The sequence below is a fragment of the Dendrobates tinctorius genome, unplaced genomic scaffold (assembly GCF_039654945.1).
Source record: "Dendrobates tinctorius isolate UK_male_01 unplaced genomic scaffold, ASM3965494v1 ptg000196l, whole genome shotgun sequence".
Taxonomy (NCBI): Eukaryota; Metazoa; Chordata; class Amphibia; order Anura; family Dendrobatidae; genus Dendrobates; species Dendrobates tinctorius.
Window position 1 is genome coordinate 17445576 of NW_027361863.1, and position 6186 is coordinate 17451761.

Consider the following 6186-nt stretch of genomic DNA (forward strand, 5'->3'; position numbering starts at 1 on the left):
GCGTGTGGAGGCGAGGAGCCATGACGTCCGCGTGTGGAGGCGAGGAGCCATGACGTCCGCGTGTGGAGGCGAGGAGCCATGACGTCCGCGTGTGGAGGCGAGGAGCCATGACGTCCGCGTGTGGAGGCGAGGAGCCATGACGTCTGTTGATGAATGGAAACTTGAGGGCACTACTCAATAAACAAGGGCAAAGACCACACACAATGACATATAAATTGAGGAACAAGAAAAAGGAGTGTGCATTTGAGTCTTGATCAACCGAACAATATATTAGAAAAATATCAATTTTATTTATGTACACACACAAGACACACTTGAATTACAAATTAAAAACAAGCCAAAAATAGGCCCCATGAATAAACCACCAAAGGCCCCTGTAAGGACCTCACCTCCTCCAAAGTGCTAGGCAAAAAAAAAAAAGATAGGCAATGGATATATACCTCTTTCTGGTTTGTAACATATACAAATAACAATCAAATTACACACCCACCTTTATCCAAAATAATATTAACTGACAACGTGGAAAGTCAGGCCAATAAAACATAGTAACATGCTAATAATGGTAAATAAACATCATAGAAATAAAGCCATAAAGATGGCCCTAACCAAAATACATATGAGAATCAAAAAGACAAAGCATGGGCACACTATATGTGCAAAGACAAAGGATAAGGAAGACCAAGGTATGACAAACCAGTATAATTATTATTTATTATTATAGTGCCATTTATTCCATGGCGCTTTACATGTGAGGAGGGGTATACATAATACATACAAGTACAGTAATCTTAAACAATACAAGTCACGACTGGCACAGGATGAGAGAGGACCCTGCCCGCGAGGGCTCACAATCTACAAGGGATGGGTGAGGATACAGTAGGCGAGGGTAGAGCTGGTCGTGCAGCGGTTTGGTGGATCGGTGGTTACTGCAAGTTGTAGGCTTGTCGGAAGAGGTAGGTCTTCAAGTTCTTTTTGAAGGTTTCCATGGTAGGCGAGAGTCTGATATGTTGTGGTAGAGAGTTCCAGAGTAAGGGGGATCCGCGGGAGAAATCTTGTATGCGATTGTGGGAAGAGGAGATAAGAGGGGAGTACAGAAGGAGATCTTGTGAGGATCGGAGGTTTCGTGCAGGTAAGTACCGGGAGACTAGGTCACAGATGTACGGAGGACTCAGGTTGTGGATGGCTTTGTATGTCATGGTTAGGGTTTTGAACTGGAGTCTTTGGGTAATGGGGAGCCAGTGCAGGGATTGACAGAGGGGAGAGGCCGGGAAATAGTGGGGGGACTGGTGGATTAGTCGGACAGCAGAGTTAAGAATAGATTGGAGGGGTACGAGAGTGTTAGAGGGGAGGCCACAGAGCAGGAGGTTGCAGTAGTCAAGGCGGGAGATGATGAGGGCATGGACTAGGGTTTTTGCAGATTCTTGGGTGAGGAATGTACGGATCTGTGAAATATTTTCGAGTTGAAGTCGGCAGGAAGCGGAAAGGGCTTGGATATGTGGTTTGAAGGAGAGATCAGTGTCAAGGATAACCCCGAGGCAGCGAGCTTGTGGGACTGGAGAGAGTGGGCAGCCGTTTAATGGATAGGTCTGTTGGGGGGGGGTCACGTGAGATGGGCGAAATATGATTAATTCTGTTTTGTCCATCCATATTAAGTTTTAGAAATCTAGCGGAGAAGGATGAAAGAGCAGACAGACATTGAGGGATTCTGTTTAGTAGGGAGGTGATATCTGGTCCAGAGATGTAGATCTGTGTGTCATCAGCATAGAGATGATACTGAAAGCCATGAGATTCTATGAGCAGTCCGAGGCCGAAGGTGTAAACGGAGAAGAGCAGGGGTCCAAGGACTGAACCTTGCGGGACTCCGACAGATAGGGAGCGCGGTGAGGAGGTGGTGTGTGAGTGGGAGACACTGACTGTCCGGTCTGTTAGGTATGATGAGATCCAGGATAGGGCCAAGTCTGTGATGCCAAGAGATGAGAGGGTCTGTAGTAATAGGGAATGGTCCACTGTGTCAAAGGCAGAGGACAGGTCCAGGAGGTGGAGGACAGAGTAGTGTCGCTTGGCCTTGGCGGCTAGTAGGTCATTGGTGACCTTAGGGCAGTTTCAGTAGAGTGGTGTGGCCGGAAGCCGGATTGCAAGTGGTCAAGGAGGGAGCAAAAAGAGAGGTGGGAGGATAGTTCAAGATGGACGTGTTGTTCCAGTAGTTTTGAGGCATAGGGGAGAAGTGATATAGGGCGATAGCTAAATACAGAGGATGGGTCAAGAGAGGGCTTTTTGAGGATAGATGGATTGAGGCATTTTTAAAGCTTGAGGGGAAAACACCAGTTGTTAGTGATAGGTTGAAGAGATGGGTTAGGGTTGGGATGAAGACTGTGGTGAGTTTTGTGATGAAGTGGGATGGGATCGGGTCAAGTGCACAGGTAGTGAGATGTGATCTTGAGAGTAGAGTGGAGAGTCGATCTTCTGTAATGGTGGAGAAGTTGGTTTTGGGGGAGGAGGGCAGGGCAGGTTGGAATAGAATCATAGAATCGTAGAGTTGGGAGGGACCTCCTGGGCCATCTGGTCCAACCCCCTGCTTAAAGCAGGATTCGCTAAATCATCCCAGTCAGATGTCTGTCCAGCCTCTGATTGAAGACTTCCATTGAAGGAGAACTCACCACTTCTCGTGGCAGCGTGTTCCACTCATTGATCACTCTGTCAAAAAGTTTTTTCTAATATCTAATCTGTCTCCTCCCATTCTGTTTCATCCCATTGCTTCTAGTCTTTCCTTGTGCAAATGAGAATAAAGTTGATCCTTCTACAATGTGACAGCCCTTTAGATATTTGTAGACAGCTATTAAGTCTCCTCTCAGTCTTCTCTTTTGCAAACTAAACATTCCCAAATCCTGCAACCTTTCCTCATAAGACAGGGTTTGCAGACCGGTCACCATTCTGGTCGCTCTTTTCTGAACTTGCTCCAGTTTGTTGATGTCTTTTTTAAAATGTGGTGCCCAAAACTGGACACAATATTCCAGATGAGGTCTGACCAAAGAGGAGTAGAGGGAAATAATGACTGCACGTGATCTAGACTGTATGCTTCTGTTAATACATCCTAGAATTGCATTTGCCTTTTTTGCTGCTGCATCACACTGTTGACTCATATTCAGTCTGTGATCTATTAGGAGGAAGGGCACTGGGGGCTGTTGACCAAAACTGTCTCTGATGTTATCAATCTTCTTGAAAAATGAGGCAAAGTCTTCAGCTGAGCTGACATGAGTGGAGAGGGAGGAAGTGCTGGGGGGCGGAGGAGAGAATTGAAGGTGTTGAATAACTGTTTAGGGTTGCGAGACAGGGAGGATATGAGAGATGAGAAGTAGGTTTGTTTTGCTGCAGCGAGTGTGGCCTTGAAAGTAGTGAGGGACTGTTTGAATGTGATGAAGTCCTCATTGGAGTGGGATTTTTTCCATCTCCGCTCAGCAGCCCTGGAAGCCCGCCTCATTTCTTTGGTCAGACTGGTGTGCCAGGGCTGTCTGTTGATTTTGCGAGTTTTGGTATGTTTGAGAGGGGCAGCAGATTCCAAAGCTACAGCTATTGTGGTGTTATATAGAGCGGCAGCGGCATCCGCATTGTGTAGGGAACTTATGTCTGTAAGAGGGAGGAGGGATTCAGACAGTGAGTGGAGATCGAGGTGTTGAAGATTTCTGCGAGGGTGTGCAAGTTTTTGAGATGGGGATTGTAGACCTGAGGAGGAGAGGGAAGAGAATGTAAGTAGGTTGTGGTCAGAGAGAGGAAGAGGTGAGTTAGAGAGGCTAGATAGGGAGCAGAGGCGGGTGAAGATGAGGTCCAGTGTGTGGCCATCTTTGTGAGTGGCTGCAGAAGATCATTGAGTGAGGCCGAAGGAGGAAGTGAGAGATAGAAGTTTAGTGGCAGCTGAGAGGGAAGGGTCAATGGGGATGTTGAAGTCGCCCATGATGATAGCGGGGATATCAGTGGAAAGGAAATGGAGTAGCCAGGTGGTGAAGTGGTCAAAGAAGGTGGTGGCTGACCCTGGAGGGCGGTATATGACAGCTAGTTGGAGGGGGAGTAGATGCGCACAGAGTGCACCACGAAGGAAGGGAGGGTAACAGAGGGTGGCAGTGGGATTGGGGTGAAGGAGCAGTTATCTGACAGGAGAAAACCAACTCCTCCACCATGCTTGCAGCTGGGGCGGGGGGTGTGGGAAAGGTGGAAGTCACCATATGAGAGTGCAGCAGGAGAGGCTGTGTCAGAGGAGGTGAGCCAGGTTTCAGTGATGGTGAGGAAGGATAATCAAGTGAGACTGCTCAAGGACTTATGAGAAAGAGCATATTGCCAGCCAAATGTAATGAGAGGAGGAGGGGGGAGCATACCCTACGCGTATTGCCACCAGACAGCTCATCCCACTGAATACTCGCTCTCCTATCCCATGAACATAATACTAAAACAACAACGGGTGAGGGTAAAATCGTGTGGCAATACTTTATTGAACCACCAATAGACAATAACATATAGAACAATCCCAGCAAAATACCCAAGATAGTGCAAAATTAGAGTCTCACCCTTCATCTGAATCGCTGAGATTAGAGTATCTGCGTCTTTGGGGCTTCCAGGGCTGACTGCCCCCAATAGTGGCACACTGCATTTGGCAGGGACCTACAGAAAGGAGGTAACGACAAGCTTAGGAAACTGATGGTCCATTGAAGCACGTGACCGGAGGGTCGCAACCTTTCTTCCCCAAGTGTCCCCATGGAGCCAGGTGACCGGAGGCTCCTAACTTGGCATCTCCAAACATCCCTGGGGCCAAGTGACCAGAGGGTCCCAATCTGGCTTCCCCAAATGTCTCCATGGAGCCAGGTGAGCAGAGGCTCCCAACCTGGCGTCTCCAAATGTATCCATGGGCCCAGGTGACCAAAGGGTCCCAACCTGGCTTCCCCAAATGTCTCCATGGATTCAGTGATGGTCAATGAAGCAGATCTGTATCCCTCCAGGTGATACCGAGGTCCCTTAAGCTGGCATCCTGTAGAACGTTAAATCTGTGTTCCTCTTGATGGTGCCTTTGGTGTTGCTCTGTAGAGTCGCTCCCTTTTTTTTTTGCAGGATAGAAAACGCTTTTTATATCAACATCTGTGGTTCAAGTCATCATCCACAGGTCAGGGTGCTGGTGGGATGAGATTAACTCCCATCGTTTGAATATTTAATCAATCTGCATATTTTGTCCTCCACTGTTTTACAGGTCAACAAGCAACATAGACATATATAGTAGGTAAACAACATATTAGCAAACATCGATTGTTCAATGACCCTGCGTCCCTGCCCTCCAAAGATAGTAGCACAATAAACTGTAGGAGCAGATACAAGAGGTAAACAGCAGCCATTGAACAATTTCCAAACATCAATTTCAAGAGTCAACATTCAGACTCATGACAACGGTCTATGTTTCTTGACCCACCGGAAAAAAAACATAAATTCATTAATCAACATTCAGACAATAGCCTATGTCTCCCGGCATTCTGAATGAAAATATACATCTGGCATAATTAAGATTAAATGCGCGGTGTCGTGACAACGTCCACATCAGGAGGGGAGCAGAGACGTCCTAATCGAGTATTTTTAGCATGCTCCAAAAAAATGCTCTAGCCGCCAAGGCTTCATGGCTCACGGCTACAACACATGCAGGGATTGCCTGTTGGTGCATAGTTACACATGGGAGCAGCAGGGGCCGCGTAGCCCCTTACACCCCCATAATAATGATGCCCTTCTTGCAGAGATCTCGTGCGCTAATTATGGGAAATCTAGTGTAGAAGCCGCATGCATAAAGTTATGCATTGCTGCACAGGGGCCCTATGAGTAAGGGGGCCCTCACCACTGGCATCAGACCTTGCCACACTAGATTTGCTGGGGAATGTACAGGACCTCTTTGATGGTGACTGCTCTACTGAACAGGGGCCAATCCTTCCATACAGGGAGACCTATGGAAACACAGACTTTTTGGCTCCATGTGTATAATAATTAGCAATTGTCAGGTCTAAAAAGAACATTTTAAGTGCAGATTTTCCCTTCTAAATGGCAGATATAGAATTTGCCCACACTTAACATGGCGCCCACAGCCTGGAGACGCTCAGCAGCTGTCAAACGGCGGTGGGCGTGGTCACCGGAACCTTTGCCCGGGGGAGTGGGCGTGTGCTCAGT